The sequence below is a fragment of the Idiotropiscis lumnitzeri genome, chromosome 7 (genome assembly GCF_059441095.1).
Source record: "Idiotropiscis lumnitzeri isolate Australia: NSW breed Sydney's pygmy pipehorse chromosome 7, RoL_Ilum_1.0, whole genome shotgun sequence".
NCBI classification, from domain to species: Eukaryota; Metazoa; Chordata; class Actinopteri; order Syngnathiformes; family Syngnathidae; genus Idiotropiscis; species Idiotropiscis lumnitzeri.
Window position 1 is genome coordinate 14,768,334 of NC_142397.1, and position 17,222 is coordinate 14,785,555.

The 17,222-nt window shown below is 40.1% G+C and overlaps 1 protein-coding gene across 2 annotated transcripts in view; it reads left to right on the plus strand.

The window, feature by feature from the left end:
- The window catches only part of pde2a (phosphodiesterase 2A), a 155,622-nt gene that overhangs the window by 32,935 nt on the left and 105,465 nt on the right, over positions 1-17,222 (plus strand). The gene's annotated exons all lie outside the window — the stretch shown is intronic.

Here is a 17,222-nt window from a genome sequence, read left to right on the forward strand (position 1 = left end):
AAGATTCTGTAGGACTTCCACATTCGAACCGACAAACAGGTGATAGCCAACCAGCCTGAGGTAGTGGTGGATAAAAATGAGAAGACAGTAGTCGTGATAGATGTGGCAATTGCGAATGATAGCAACATATGGGAAAACGAAACACAAAAAGCTCGAGAAATACGAAGGACTATAGGAAAGACGAGACAAAATGTGGAGGGGAAAGGTAACACTACTGATGGTGGTGAAGCAAACCCCAAGCTTGGTGGAAGGGCTGCAGGGAGAACAGCCGACATCTCCATGCAGAAGACTAATACTGGGAACAACTAAGTTAGAACCCTCAAGCTGCCAGGCCTCCGGTAGACGACAAGAACTTGATTAGGACCAACACAAAGACAGTGGCAGCCAAGGACTACAAAGACCCCAGTTTGCCATGAGCACTGACTGTCCTACAGCTTCACAAATTCTTTCTCAAAGGTCGTAAGCCATGAGCGATGTAATAAATAAAATAATGAGCTGGCTAACAGCATGTATTAAGTGGACAATAATGATACGAAGACGGCTCACAAATCATTCTGCTGAGAAGCATTACAGCGGTCGATTTGAACAAAACAAGCCCACTGCTATTGTATCCAACCTTACTATTTTAACTTATTTTCTAAAAAATACATTGAGACAATAAATGCAGGCAACAATTATACCTCACCGCTTCTGAGATGTACTCGTTTTTACTGGGAGCGCCGGAGCACTCTTGCTGCTCTGACTGAGAAAATAGTGCAGCAAAACTGCAGGCAGGATGAACAACACATTCTTGAATTTCCCAAGAGTCAATGTATACCAAACAGAACCGAAAACGGTGACATGCGTCACATCATTCTAAAACTTCAAATTTTCAAATAAAATAATGAATCTGAAAAAAAAAACAAACCCACACATTTAATTTCCATACATCACGTAATACACACAAACAAATTAAGAACATTTTTACAATAGGAAAAATTCCAAGTCCTTAAAAAAACGAGTTACTCTTCAATTACCCTGTATATACAGTATATGACGCTCATGAAAAATATAAAAAAGACGCGCAATTGTTAGGTCATTTTAAGTGGAGAAGCAACATTTCTCTATGTAAATTTGCGAAAGCTGAAAACTGAGTTTTAAGTCTCCTTTGAGCAAAATCAATCCATCCATCTATTTTCTTCAGCTGGCAGAGAGAGACATTTTTTGTCTCTGTTATTAATCTACTCATTGTATGAGTTTAGTTCTGAGCCACCATTTGTACAAGGAGTCAAGGTTGTGCTTTGAGTGGATAAAGCTGTTTCAGAGTATGTGACTGTGAGTGCATGTGTGTGTGTGTGTGTGCGCATGTGTGCGCCCACCAGGGTCACTGCAATGCTTTCACGGCTTCATTATGGAGCGGAAATTGTATGAAATAAATTGTTCTATGATATTTGAAACTCGGGAACATGTGGTACCATGACAACCGATCTTAGTCATTCCTGTTTTCTTTTATGCACTCTAACACACATGCACATGAGCACACACACACACTTGCGGTGTCATTTATAAAGTTGCAGCGCCCATTCAAACGTCTGCAATCGTACATTTTGTTCACTAATGCGGCAAATTGGAGAAATGAAAAATAGCGTTGCTTGGCTGGACTTTTTCTGGGCAATCTATCTGCTTTGTACAAACATACATATTTTATGTTCTGTATCACACAAGGGCTGCACAGCGGACGACTGGTTAGCATGTTCGCCTCACAGTGCAGAGCTGCAGGGTTCGATTCCGGGAGTTGGCATGTACTGTTCTCTTCGTGCCTGCATGGGTTTTCTCTGGGTACTCTGGTTACCTCCCTGTCAGGTTTAAAACGGCCCTGACGCCTTTTTTACACTGGGAATTATTTAAATAATGATGGCTGAATGTCCAAAGTCAATCAAGCAAAGTTTTATTTTCCAATTTGCGAGTTGGTGAGAGAGAGAGAGCCGGAGGCCGAACAGGCCTGTTCGGCCTCCCACACTCCCTTCATCTGACCCCCTCCTCTGACTCTCCTCCGGACATAAAGAGACAAAGAGGGGGGCTGTCTTCTGGAATTCTAGCAGGCAGGCAGGAAACAACCAATCACAACAGACAGTTTAAAACTTCAGCTCGAAGATTCAGAAACTTGAAACCGAATGTGTGTGTGTGTGTGTGGCTGTGCTCATGTGTGCTAAATGAGTGTCTGTGTGTCTACAATTATTAGTGATACAAATAGTGTATGAAACATGATTATGAATACACAAAATTGGTGACATATCCTAACATTCCCCCCTGTTGTGAATTCAAAATCATGGCCCTACGGCTTTAGGACAGATCATCATTATGAAATCATACAACAGTGGAGAGGCGAAAAACCCTCAGTAGGGACAAAAATTCCTCTCCTCTCTTCCGACGTGGAACGAGATCTTCATCATTTGATGACCATCAGGGAATAAAACATATAAAAATACATTTCAATGTGCCTAGTGAAAAATAACAAAACTGTCTCCACGCAGAGCTTGTCCCTGGGGTGACTTGATGCATGCCCCTTGCCTCGCTGTAGGAGGAGACAGCCGTCTTTACCTCCCGGATCTTCGTGTGTGGTGTATATGTATGCACGTGTGGGGCTTGAGCGACAAGTCCATATTCTTTTTACGTTTCAGTGTCCAGTTCGAGTTCGTCATTGTCCAGTTTGAGTTTGTCATACTCAACATCAATCAGATTGTAATGTTACTTTTGGGTAACAAACATGCAATTAATCATCATTTTTGTCAGAAAAATAATGTAACAAAAACAGTCTACACATAACAAAAATGAAAACCATAATTATCCCGATATATTGTCTTTCAAATTCTTCATAGTGGTCATAACATCAATAATTGTTTCATTTTTAAAACTTTAAATGCAATTATGTTCTTCAATCAAGGCTAAAATTTCTTTATGTACGTCATTAATTTCCAAACCATATCTAATCTTTTTATTCTGTGGCTTCAACATTCGTATCTGTGGCTGGTGGTGTGGTTCTGATGTGCGTGTGGTCTGAGATTGTGACTCAGGTGGACTCCTGTTCGAGGGATTCGCGTTGCTAGGCCTTTAGCTGGAAACCGGTGAAGTTTGTACTGCAACTGGTGGATCCAGCTGCCACGCCCCGCGACCTTTGCTGCGTCGGGGTCACCGCCATCATCTGGCGAGGGCCATCTCAGCATTCACTTCCCCCCAACGAGGTCGTTTCAACAGCTTGAAGAAGAGTTGGTCTCCCACACGGACGTAATTTCTGTAAATCAGAACAACACTTGACCAGTATTGGCGTCTTTTGGATCTTTTTCGGTCAAACATATTTTTCGTTGGTGGTTCTGATGAACCTGAGAGTCTATAGGGGATAGTGTCCTTCCTTCGGCTGGCATTGTCCTCATTGCTGTGATTGAAACACAGTCTGGCCATTGTCTCTTTTTTTTTTCATTGTCTTGATAAGTCTGGCCATAACAGTTCAATTAGTGCGTTCCACAAGTCCTGCAGACTGTATGCACAGTGACGCTTTGAGTCCATTTTTTAACAACTGTCCCACTTGTTACAACATCATTCACAAAATGCATAATTTTCACTTCAAATCACTTCTTGAAATTCCAAATGTCAGGATAATTTGATTACACAACACTTTTCCCAATCGTTTTTAGCATCAGCATGTGTTGATGGAAACAACTTAATCCATTTTGAAAACATTTTAATTATAACCAAACAATATTGCAACCCAAACAACTAACACTTTGTCTAAAAAAAAAGTTTTTTGTTGAAAAGTCTATATGTGGGAACAATTTCATATCATACTTCCCCCTGTTGACACACGACTATCTGCACGTGTGTCAATCATCTTATTCCTCTAATCAATGAATTAGGCAGCCAGGATTTGCCATCTGCCAATTTGCTGATCCTGTCCTCAGCAATGTTTGCACCTTTGTTCTCACATGTGCATGTTCAATTAGTGGTGCCTTTTTCCCTGGCCTGAGATCAACTTGTCAAGTTGATTTACTGTGTGTGTGGGGGGGTGCGTGGGTGTGTGTGTGTGTGTGTGTGTGTGTTTTCATTAAACCTCTTGTGCTTTGTTGACTCTGGGGTTATGGCTTGGCTCCAGCCTTTATTCAATCGTAATCGTGTCATTTTCTGTTCAGAGAATTTTTTTTTTTTTTTTTATTTACAAATACTTACTTAGGCGTGCTTTATGCGCAACTTTTCTTTTATCTTTTGTGATTTTTAAAGCACCCGTTCGCCCAAAATCAACAGAACACAAGAACATTTTATCTTGACTGTGAGTTCCCATTGTAACCATACAGCTCATAGAAAATGGGAAACCCCAAATTTTAATTAGCTCACAACCGCCTACGCTCTTCCTGCTTATCCTAACAATTTCTCTTTTACAAGTTATCTGTTGGTATCACACTACTAATACTCCCATCGCATAAAAGTCAGCGTGATTTCTTCCTACAACCTTGGTTCTCAGACACTTTCTTATCAGTCTGGAATGTGCACCTGGTCTTCATGTCTTACACGCCTGAATCAGTGCAAAACATCATGCTGTTTGTCCTGAACATACAGAATTTAGTATCCCTTGAAACAAAATTTCCATTCGCAATCCCCAAAACAAAAATGTTCCTCCAGTCGGGAGGAAAAAATGTCAAAAAGTCAAGTCCTGGGTTTGCTGAAAATTTGGACGGCTCCACAGTCGTGTGGCGCCTTCTAAATGGTGCGTGGAAAAAGAATGACGCTGGGCTTAAATGCATCGCACCTTATTAATGTAATGTTACAATTAAATCGCCGTGCAATGTGAATGTCGTGTGATGGAATGTCATTTTTTCATTCCTTAAAGCAGCAGTGAAAGCTCTTGATCACACTCTTAAGTGGTTCTCTGCCACGAAATCCAAATTGTTGTGACTAATATGCAAATGGATTCACTTTCCTATGTTTCTGCAGCAACACAAGTCCATGAAGCCATTTTTTTTGCAGTCACTGTTTGCCCAAATGGCTTATAATAATAATTTGGTAGTGCGTTAAGATGCTTTGTTAATACAATCTTGCAGTGTATCTCCACAAGTTCCAACATACACAACCCATTTTATGGCCATGATACTGTTGTTTTAAACTCACCCTAAGCCTGTTGGGCTCTTTCTCTGCCGCATAAATTACAGCCCTGAGAGACTTTGGGCTCCAACTTTATCTATGAAAGGTCAGGGACTTAATGGAGGTCATGAAAGTCCCAAGGAAGGCGTTTACACAAAAGTGGTCTGGCAAAGTTTTATTACTATTTTTCTTCCCGCTTATCACTGACAATGCGTCCTTTTAAAGTTTTGACTTTTGGTTAAATTCGCCCTTGCTTATTGATTCTGATATTAAAGTCCAATTGTCAGTGTATCACGGCTTAATAAGCAAAACGCATGTTGATGTAGAAGTCCTTCTACACACACTTTTTATGTTAGTTTTTTTTTTTCCTTTCGCCATGTGATCCTCTGTTGCTTCTCTCTTCGTCCTGAAAAGTTATTGTTTATCACAAGACTCTCTGCTTCCTTCTTTTTTTTAAATGTTTTCTCTTTTTCTTCCTTCTGCTCAACACGTTCAAGCTTTTTGTGCATAATTTAGAATCTTCTTTTCCATTTTACAAGTTGGCCAATTTAAATTAGGTTGTTTTATTTGAAAAGCCTGTAATTCTCTTTTTCCCTTTTCACATAATCACAAATTTCTTATCACAGAATGAACATGTTAATTCTATTTTATTTTTTATTTTTTTTCTCTAATCTTGACTCATTTCACTTTGACCAATTCTACCTTAAAGTGGACAAGTACACATTAATGTTATCTGTAATTTCTAATTTCTTCTCTGCTTTAATGAAAATTATAGCCCTTGCCAAATTTTTCCTGTATCATTTATATTTCTGCATTTCATTGCATCTCTGGCCTACTTTAATATAAACATGATCAACTGGAATATGAAATCTAAAATATTTATTTCTTCAATTCACCAAAAAGCAAAATCTAATTTCTATCCTCCTTCTCTCACTGAACTCTCTCTCTTCCTCCTCCTCACAGGAGCCTCTCCACAGTCTGCTCCTAATTTCCAAATTCACTGTAGTTTTTCCACAACCACTCAAACCTACCAATGTCTCGAATCAAAATTTAAAAAATCAAGAAACACCTATGTTTTTGCAAAAATTCCTCATGTTCACTTTCAGAAGCTTCATCCAATTTTTAAAATTTCATAACACCTACTTCTCCCTTTCTGAAGGAGACGCAAGTATACAATTAAGTAAAAACCATCATCAAAATGATATATCTTGTCTATTGAATCATGTAAATATAAATTATCTCATCACGAAACTTTTTCTGTAAATTAATCACATCCCCACAACTTGGGCTCTCATTATTCTGTAAAAATAAAACTAATTTCAATTCATGCAACCAACTCAGTGGCCTTCTGGGTCCCTCAACCACACAGGTTCTAATTCTGTTACTCTGTTCCATTTTTCCACTTGCAAATCTGACTATGGGCTTTCTCACTTGCCCTGTCATTTGAAATTGATTTATTATAAGCAATCCTATCTGCACCAATGTCACATAAAAAGGGTAATTGGTGTCCCATTACCAATACGGTTATTTCAACTCAATCATTTAATCAAAAGCCAATATCTTTTGTAAATTTAGGAAAACCTCTTCATTTAAAAACTTAGTCATGCTGAAGGCTGCTTCTTCTCAAGGCAATTTCTTGCTATCTGGCCTTCTTTTAGTGTGGTCTTCCTGTGTGGTTGACGGCAGTTTCTGGCAAAGTGTCCTGATCTGCCACAATTGTAACAAATATCATCTCCGGTGGGAAGGCATCCTTGTCTCAGCCTCTTCCACCTTGATAAAAGACTTTCTGACCTTTATTCTGATAAAAAGTGTCTATAGACCTCTGTTTCTTTTTATTTTCTATCTTCTCAGCATGGAGGGCGTGATTTACATACTCCTCCAGGGTACCTGTTGGCAGGCAAATGTTATGTTTATTTACCCACTTATGAATTTCCTCTCTTGATCCTGCATGTAAAGCATTCTTCAACTGCTGTTGAAATGCCCCATCCACATCACCATCTTCCTGCAGCCCGCTGTGGTTTTGAAACACAGCTGTCATTCTCACTTTGTATTGCCTAAATGTCTCATCTTTTCTGTTTCTTGTCACCCTCTTCTCTTTTTAAGGCTACCCTCATCCAATATTCTGTTTCCTCAAAGCCATTTGTCTTCATCTTTTTGGGGTCTTTCTTTGTCTTTGCTATGATTGATTTCTGCAATGCGGCTATTTTTCGTGTTTTTAACTGACCATTAAAACCATGTTCAGTTATCCATGCGTCTAAATACTGAATTTTATCAAGATCCTGTTTTTTCGATGAACTTCCTTATCTTCACTCATCTTTTTAAACCAGCCTAGGCGTCTGGGTTCAATTTCTTTATTTTTCAGAAAACGCACATCAGGCTATTTCTCTCTTTTCTTTTAAGCCTATCCCGTTGTATAAGTTATTTTATTTAATTTCAAATTTAAATGAATTTATCTCCTCAAATCATCTTCTTTATTAACTTCTTTTGTAAATTTGGGAATTATTTTTCTCAATAAGATCTCGTCACTCATAAGTAGCCTTTTGTTGGTTACTAATCATTGATTCCATTTTATCTCTACTTCATCAATCCTTTTAGCATGATTCCAACCACTTTGATCACTCTCCCTGACATTTAGACACACAGACAGACACTCAGACATATACACGGGCCCACAAAACGACACACACAGTTCTCAACACGGAACAACTTCAAACAATTAATAACATGTTAGTAATAACAGCAACACAATCCATCTTTATCTTTTGCCCATAATAAGTCCTTTAATTCAACTAATATCTCTCATAATTATGTATGTGCAGCCCTATAGGGCCAATGCAGCCTCTGCCACAAATGCACACTGCCACTTATACACGCAGCACATTGAGGTGAGCGCTTTATTGGTTTATCTGTCTTTTTTGGGTGTTTCTCAGGATACAGGGGGCAGTTGCAACCCCCCTCCCCCTTCTTTACCTTCTTAAGATGCCCTTTATTAGTCCCACAATGGGGAAATTCGAGATTCGAACCCAGGCCTCCTGGGGAGACTGGGTCCTGAACGCGGCGCCTTAGACCACTCGGCCATCCTGGCAGCCAACAACTTTCTCTGTCATTCTCAAATACTGGTCCTGTTTATTACCCTTACTGCAGTACATGGGATAAAATACCAAATGGTATTTGTAATCCCCAATCACACCATTCATTCATTTTGCAAACAGTTTTTCCGCAAACATCCACAAGCAAAACGATCATTCCACATCTGACGTTGTGTGTGTGTGGGGTTTTTTTTTTTTTTTCTTCAGCTTCTCTGCAAATTCTTCTCTCACTACCCTGAAACCTGATCCTTCAGGCTTGCCCCAGCCAGACCTCTTCTTTTGCTGTTGTCTGTTCTGCTACTTCTCCAAACCCACACACACACACACACACACGCACGCACGCACGCACGCACACACATTCTCACTGACTCAAACTTGTTCCTTTGTTCACACACACACAGCTGCACAGCCCCCAAAACACTTCAAATAAAAACCACCGAAAATAATGCCTTATTATTCCCTGAATTTCAATGTGAAATTGTGAGTAAGACCTTCTCCTGATTGCCACTCTTTTCCATTGTCGACACCGGAGGGAACCTTTTAATTTTCGCGGAAACTTTGTCTCCCTTCTCTAGGCGGATCAATCTCTAAAATTTGCTCAGTTTATGGCCAAATTCGCTACCATCGACGCCGAGGAACAAATCAATTTGTTCACCGTGCTATCCGTGTCTAAAATTTGCTCAGTTTCAACGAGTTATGGTCAATTCGCTACCGATGAGTTATGGCCTAATTCGCTACCGATTATTTTTACATAACTCCTTGGACTAGCACGATGCAGTTTTTGTTACCGTACTGACTAAACGGTCGAGGCCCGGCCTCTGCGCGCGCTGTCTTACCCACATAAATCATCCCTTACGAATTGTGTTAATATTTTAAATTTTAAAATGGTGGCACAAAATAATTTGAAAAACAATACCTGATTTCCTCTGGATCAGCCTTGTCCTATCGGCAACCGGCAACCGGCATCCGGGCGGTGCGCCGTCGCAGGAACTTGGAGGCCTCGCTTTCTCAATGTTGAAGCGCTGACGTCAGATTCGATGGCGTCCAAAAGATCCAACGACGACGCCCGTCCGAGTGCGGCTGCCCGCATTCTCCACCAAATAAATGTCAGGTTTAAAACGGCCCTGACGCCTTTTTTACACTGGGAATTATTTAAATAATGATGGCTGAATGTCCAAAGTCAATCAAGCAAAGTTTTATTTTCCAATTTGCGAGTTGGTGAGAGAGAGAGAGCCGGAGGCCGAACAGGCCTGTTCGGCCTCCCACACTCCCTTCATCTGACCCCCTCCTCTGACTCTCCTCCGGACATAAAGAGACAAAGAGGGGGGCTGTCTTCTGGAATTCTAGCAGGCAGGCAGGAAACAACCAATCACAACAGACAGTTTAAAACTTCAGCTCGAAGATTCAGAAACTTGAAACCGAATGTGTGTGTGTGTGTGTGGCTGTGCTCATGTGTGCTAAATGAGTGTCTGTGTGTCTACAATTATTAGTGATACAAATAGTGTATGAAACATGATTATGAATACACAAAATTGGTGACATATCCTAACACTCCCACATTACAAAAACATGCATGGTAGTTTGATTGGACACCCTAAATCGTCCTGAGGTGTGACTGGTTCTTTGTCTTTGTGTGCCCTGCGACTGGTTGGGAACCAGTCCAGGTTGTAACCCGCTTAATACCCCGAAGGTACTTGACTACTACAATAACATATTTTACGGCTTACCCACTAAAACCGTCAAGAACAGGCGTGGGCAAACTACGGCCCGGGGGCCACATGTGGCCCGTTAAACATTTTAATCTGGCCCGCCGAACTTGAAAAAATTTAATGAATAAACCTTGTAAATGGTTTAATTTCTAAATACTGTGGTTTTCAAAGACATATACATTGTTGTAATGCTTTTGTTCATTTCTTTTTCTCCGATGAGGTGAGGTTACCAAATTACTCCATCCATTTGCTCCTGGTCCGGCCCCTCTGTCAAATCTTCGAACCCATTGTGGCCAACCAATCAAAAAGTTTGCCCACCCCTGCTCAAGAAACTTCATTACATCCAAAATTCTGCTGCTCGTCTCCTCACCCACTCCCGCACCAAAGACCACATGAGTCCAGTCCTCCAAACCCCTCCACTGGCTCCTCGTCCAATCGTGAATGCCGTTCCAAATTCTTCTCGTCACCTTCGAGACCTCGCCCCTTCCTACTTCTCTGACCTCCTTCACCACGACACCCCCACCTGCAATCTTAGATCTGCCCATGCTAAACCTCCTCAAACCTCCCATAAAAACCAAATACTGGAGTAAAATCACTTTTGCCACCCCCTCCCTCTGAAACTCAATCCCTCTACACCTCAAACACACTCACGCACTCCCCTCTTTTTAAAATGGCACGAAAACCCCCCCTGTTCAAATCTGCTTTTCACCGATAACACATAAGTATTTCCTTATCAAAATCTTTTACACACTGCCGCGCCCATATGTTATTTAATATTACGATTTTGTCTTTGTGATTTTGTAACCTGTCCTATATGTTGTTCTGCTTTTATTGTTTTTTGTTTTATTGTTCTTACACCATGTAAAGGGCCTTTGAGTGTTTTTACAGAGCTAGACAAATAACATTTATCATTATTATTATGATTATAGGCTACTATTTGCGGTTCGCTTCATATGGAGTGAAAAGCATAACAATCTGTTAATTTTTGAGGCACACATAACTTTGCATAGCCTCGCTGCCGTAATTTTGCTGTGAAGTGATTTTTTTTTGATTAGCACTTTCAGCAGTAACATTGTGGTGACACGTTCTCTCTTGTCATGTTTGGGGTGATAATGTACATTGGTTATATCCTCATTATCACAATTTGACATTTTGGTGTATTGCAAAATACATTTCACTTTCAATAAAGTTTGATCGTAATATACGGCTTAACTGGAAGTGAAAATATTGTCCCACAACCCGCAAACAAAAGTCATGCATAAATGTTCCGACAACACTCGTAAACGGTGAGTGATGTGATAGTCTGATGCATGCAATTGTAAAAACAAGTTGTTTACAAATCAGAAAGACAACATAGACAAATAGGAGGCACTTTTGTTTTTTTTCTTTTTGTTTGCTGCAGTTCGACTGAGCGTTTCTGCCCCTGCATGACTCTTCTCTCACTTTATGTCAAAGGTGAATTTGTTGCCGAAGTGTTTCCTTTTCTCCGACACTGTTTTGGCTTACTCGCACACGCACACGCACACGCGCTCCATCTCACCAAGTGGCTTTCTTTGCCTTTGTCTTGCAATCTTTGACGTCTTTACCTTTTTTTTTACCAATACCTTTCACTGCCCACATGGGCAGCAATGACCAAATACCTCAAGGAAGTATGCTTACGTGTGCGTGTGCCTTTGAGTAGTACATTAGGAGAGAAAAGTTCGAGGGGGATCTTTTATAACCAAACAATCACATCTCCAAATGATCTGGTATAATAATTTATAGAACAAATGAATTGGACCCTTACACAACCACTGGACAAAATGGAATGTATGGCGAAAAATGTATTTATTCATGTATGATTTGTCCCAACATTGTAATTTTGTTATTCTTGTTACGATTTGGTGTATGCTTTTGTAAATTAATGATCATCTGTTTTAATTATATGTATCATATTACTTATTATGGACTGCAAATTGCTTGAAGTACATAATCTCTTAAAAGAAATAAAATCTTTTTAGGGCACATCGTTTTGCAAGCTCCGGTCATTCGATAAAAAGTATTTCCGGTGGACTTTAAAAAAATTTTTTAATTACTTCTGGTCTGAACATTTTTACTCGACAGGCTCTACAAATTACGGATGCTGACATGATGTGTGGTTGTTTAAAGGTTTTAATAGTGCATCTCGATCAATGATGAAACCCATTGGTAACGCTAACCAAGAGCATGTTACACATCATCGCAACACAAATGCTTTTCCAACACAATAAACATTATATCGGACAGATTTCCATTACGTCAACACCAACACAATTAGATTTTCATACATAAGCTGGATTGGGCTGTAGTTTCCACCACTAAGTTATACTAATTCCGTAATAAAGTCCGAATTACAGTGAATACTGCAGAAACGCAGTCCACATGTTTACATATTATTTCATTGAACCTGAAAAGTTGAAGTGATAAAGCCACAATGTATTTGCTTTGTTGTCGTAATTTGACACATGACTTACTGATGAAAGTAAGCCTAACCATTAAAACCAAAATATGTATAATAAATCGGATATTCTTTCACGTAATAGAGGTTAATTTATTTATTTTATGTTTAATAATCACCTGTAAGTCGTTGTCTGTCTTTAAATGTCAGTCCTATGATTGGCTTGTGATCTGTCCATGGTCTACCCCACTTATCGCACTAATTATTTGTGGCATAATTACAGGAACAAATTTTTACGTTGGGAAATTGAAAGATTTTGAGTACAGAAAAAACTACCTCTTTTCAACCCAAAATTGCTGAGAGAATTTTTTTCGATTCTATCCAATTGTTTGTAGTATCCGTCATGTATGTGTATTTAGCATTTGACATATGAACGTAATCCCAATTTTTATTTTCGAAGTACCAATGCTATAATAGAGCTGCACTCCACCATTGTTGTTTACGCAATTACGAACTCTAAACTTTAATGGTCCGCTTCCCCAGACACTTGCCTTGCCTGTGTTTACCTGGAAGCAGTAACAGCATTGCTTTCCGAATATACACTTTGACAGCTGGTTTCATCCATTTTTATTTCTTTTCAGTTAAAAATGATGTTGCATAAGCAGCCCTTATGTCAACTGGCATCCGCTTCCGCTTCCCTCGACAGAATAAACTGCATAGAAAATGTTTGCATTGGCAAACAGGTGTTTTCTGTAATTTGAGTACGTTGTCTGTGATTGACAGTCCTGAGAGTCAAACCTGGCCTGCACCAGGTTGGCTTCAGTGATGGGATCATATTACACATCCAGCTGAGCATATGTCCATTTTGCTGCCAGAAGCTCGTGTAGTCACTTGTCTTGTTGTCTTAATTACCATAGCCTCCTTGGATGGAGAGTTTTTATTGGACCTGCTCAACCAAGACACTTCAGAATTTTTTTTACTAATTACTTGTGAATGGAACATGCTGTTATTATGACATCAATTAAATGACACACCTATATGTGTTGAAATATATAAATAGTAATTGCTTGGTTACTTGTGTGTGTTGTATAATGTCCTCTATCCTCCATGTATCCTTACACTTAGAACCATAGTAAATGTTGTAACTAGTGCTGTCAAACGACACATTTTTTAAACTAATTAATCGCAAAAATGTACATAATTGATCGCGATTAATCGTGTTTTTCAATTTTTTACAAAGCTTGGAAACGATATTTACTTGAGTGAAATCTTGGAATTAATGTGGCAAAAATACTAAATTATAATTCTACTCAGACTGTTCTAACAGCTTTCTTTTCTCTTTTAAATCAGTTTGGTTACCAGTTGAACATCGTGCACTCTCCTGAGTTCTACTCTGGTTCCCCTTTGCTTTGATACCAGCTCGGAGTTGGCAACCCCTTCTGTACTTTTGAAATGACCACGTAACACGCGTACGTCTATGTACAGGGCGTGTCTTTGTTGCTTTCCTGTTTTTTTACTCCTTGTCTTATTGAAGGAAATACATTATGCGCGACAATAAGGTAAAGTCATTTGCACACCGCACTCCGGAGCAGGTTCTATGCACAGCTGTGCTCATGTTTTTCCGAGGCTCTTTAATTTGAATAAAACGTAGATTATTATTAAGTAGTGGCGTATTAAGTGCAACATGCTGTCTTCTGTATCCACAAAGCTCCTTATTCATGTTTATGATCCAAAATATTCTCGACCTGATTCTCTCACTGCACTCCTGCCCGTGTACTTTTATTCTGCATCCTCTCTCCGTCTTAGTCGGCTCCTTAGGCAGTAGAAGCTTCTTCCTTCTTCTCAGATGCACGTTACTCGTCAAGCAGAACGCACTTCTGTCGCAGCCACCTGAAGATAGGCTCCACTCTCCAATTCCAGAAGCGGCTCTCTTAAGATTTGTTTTTCTTTCAAGCGGAGCTGAAATGCAGTCAGAGAGAATCTAATAAGCCATAGAGGATTGGTTTTCAACAGTATATAAGAGGTGCAATTCATTTTAAATTTAACTTGGAGTGTGACTGTCACCTGAAATATATCACTGAGGAGATGAGTTTAAACTCATTCATACATGCGGCGGAGACCTATGTTTGACAAAGTTACATTGAAATACAGTAGAACTTCAAAGGTTGATGCTGGTTGACCTCTTATTTGTATTAAGAAATTATTTTCCCATTGTAAATATCCATCTCTCCGTTTGACCTTGTCAAATTTCCACAGACTACTAAAACCCAAATGTTTATGTGCATGCATAACAATTTGAAACATAATGTCAATGAAATACGGTATTTTGACAAGGCCTTTTACAAAAGAACTGATTGTTTTGGGGATGAGAAAGCCAATTATGTGACTGGGAGTGCATCAGGCTGCTGTTAACATAGCTCCACCATTATGTAGATTAGCCCTTTTCCCCCCTGAGTGCACCTTCACCATTTAGAGCTTTCAATCACACAAATGCTGTATGGGAGTGCTCACGCGCGCGCGCACACACACACACGTTTGTACATTTGCACTTTCATTGTTTTGTGTGTGTTACTTGTGACAAACAATCACTCGTGATGACATGCTGATTTAGTTCAACTAATCACAGGTGCACTTATGCACGCCCAGTCCACCCCCTGATACAAACTGACAAGGTTATTCACTGTTTTTAAGGTCCATGCCAATTATGGTCTACTGCACTGTGTTTATGGGTGCAGCTCGTGCGTGAGTGAGTACTTGGTGGGATTGTGTGTTGATTGTATTAGGGCAGCAATACGAAGCCACATGCTTTAATGGAAAACTTGTGATCAATATTCTCTTTCGAAGAACCGCTCAGGATTTAAGTCCTGTGTGAGTGTGTTTAAAGGTCCACAGCAGATGAAGATGGACACACAAGTCCATCGATATGCAGGCACCCTCCCGTTTTGGAGAAGCACGTGTGCGCGCGCATGTGTGTGCACTCTATCAATGGTAAACATGGTGCTGATTTGATACAATGAACTAAGAGCAACACTGATTAGCTCTGTATTTATCTTGCTGCTTGGAGCCAACACTTGCCAATACACGCCGCTGTCCTGAAATAACATTGCAGAAAGAAGCAGTCACAGAAACACTCTCACCTTAAGAGAGTGCAATGGTTGGATCTGAAATTATTGCAATTTGTGCTGCAGGAATTATATGGAGAATCTGGAAATAGACTTTTTCTTAACACTGTAGCAATGCTGAGAAATGGGTGGGGGCGGGGGTTGGGGATGGATTGCGGATGCGGGGCGGGGGGCTGGCGAATTCTAGTGGTTTGCATATGCAGGCTCATTTCCTGGCCAATGCCCCATTCGCGATTGCCTTGCAAAACTGGTAATGAGTGCAAGCTATGGTCTGCTTCTCTGCTTATGTAAACTGGAAATTGCTCCAGATCCCCTTGCAAGTTTGAACATGAAAATAAATAGATGGATCCCGAAAATGTGCACTGCTTGGCTTCTGGGGTGTTGAGAACGGTGACTCTATTGACACACTTAATCGTATTGCATGTTTTTATCGCAGAAATTGCCGTTTTCTCCAAGATGGCATGTTGAAAATGAATTCTGACACATGATTTAAAGTGCTTGTTTATACATCACACTATGCAAGTGTCTGCGTCTGTATATATGTGCAGAACCGTTGCCAGAGCCCAGCCTCGAAGGGGGCACATGAAATGCATGGGAGGGGTAATTATTATTAATAGCTTGCAGAGAGTACTTATTTTGCTCCGTAATTTTATATATGTTTGCATAGCACTGCTTCTACCAGTCAAAAGTCCTAAATGACCCTTTGTAACACTCTCCTCATACAACATTTTTTTAAATTTTTTTTTATGTGTCCATATATAAGCTTGGAGATCTCTGACCAGGAACTTAATTAGACATTGAAACATCCATGTGCGAGCTTTGCACATGGTCTGAACGTCGTCATTGTCGTCAACTCCAAAGTAGTCAGGGGCTAACCTACTGCTTGGCTTGTTCAAACGGTAAACGTGCCGCACCTCACTGACCGACATATGAATGGGAATTGCTTGCTTATTCAACTGGTGCTACACCCCGACCCATTTCAGCAGCAAACAGTTTTTACTCACGCTTGTAACTGAGCGCATCTGCTCCACCTCCTAACTGCTGCTGCTTGACTTCTCGTCGGGGTACCTCGCTCTCCTCCCACCCCCTACCTGTCAACGGTGCACGGTGAAAGGGAAAAGAAAAGCACATAGCCTCTCAATTGTCACGCAAAATGTCAGTCAAATTAAACGCAAGGTTCCGTAAAAACTTATTAATTTATAAACACATCCCGGTCGCCCCCATAGAGTGGAAAAATAAGTGGACATGTCTGGGCAATAGAAGACGTTTGGTCACCGTAGTAATATCCAATCAGTTTGCTTTGACTGCAGTCACGTTGGTAGATATCTGATCAATATCCAATTTTATTTTCAGTTATATTATGGATATTATCAGATTCATTGTTTTTTTTTGTCTTAAATTGGAATTGTGTGACTTGAAGCATGCCATTTGAACCCAGTTTTCAACTGTTATCATATTCTTTTTGACATTAGACATGCTTATGTAACTCTTGACATGTTGGCTGATGCTGCCTATGCTAGATTTATTAGATAGCCTGTTTTTAATTCAATTTAACTAATTAGTTTTTTTTGCTTATTTAACAGGGAAGTCAACCCCCAAATTTTCTTCACAATAATATGCTTTATGTGCCCCCACGAGTCTAAACACGGCATTCTGATTAATATTGAGTTTGTGGAATATGAGTTGAAGCAAGGTGATCGACTGGTTAGCACGATGGCCTCACAGCGCAGAGGTGCGGGGTTCGATTCCAACCTTCCTGTGTGGAGTTTGCATGTTC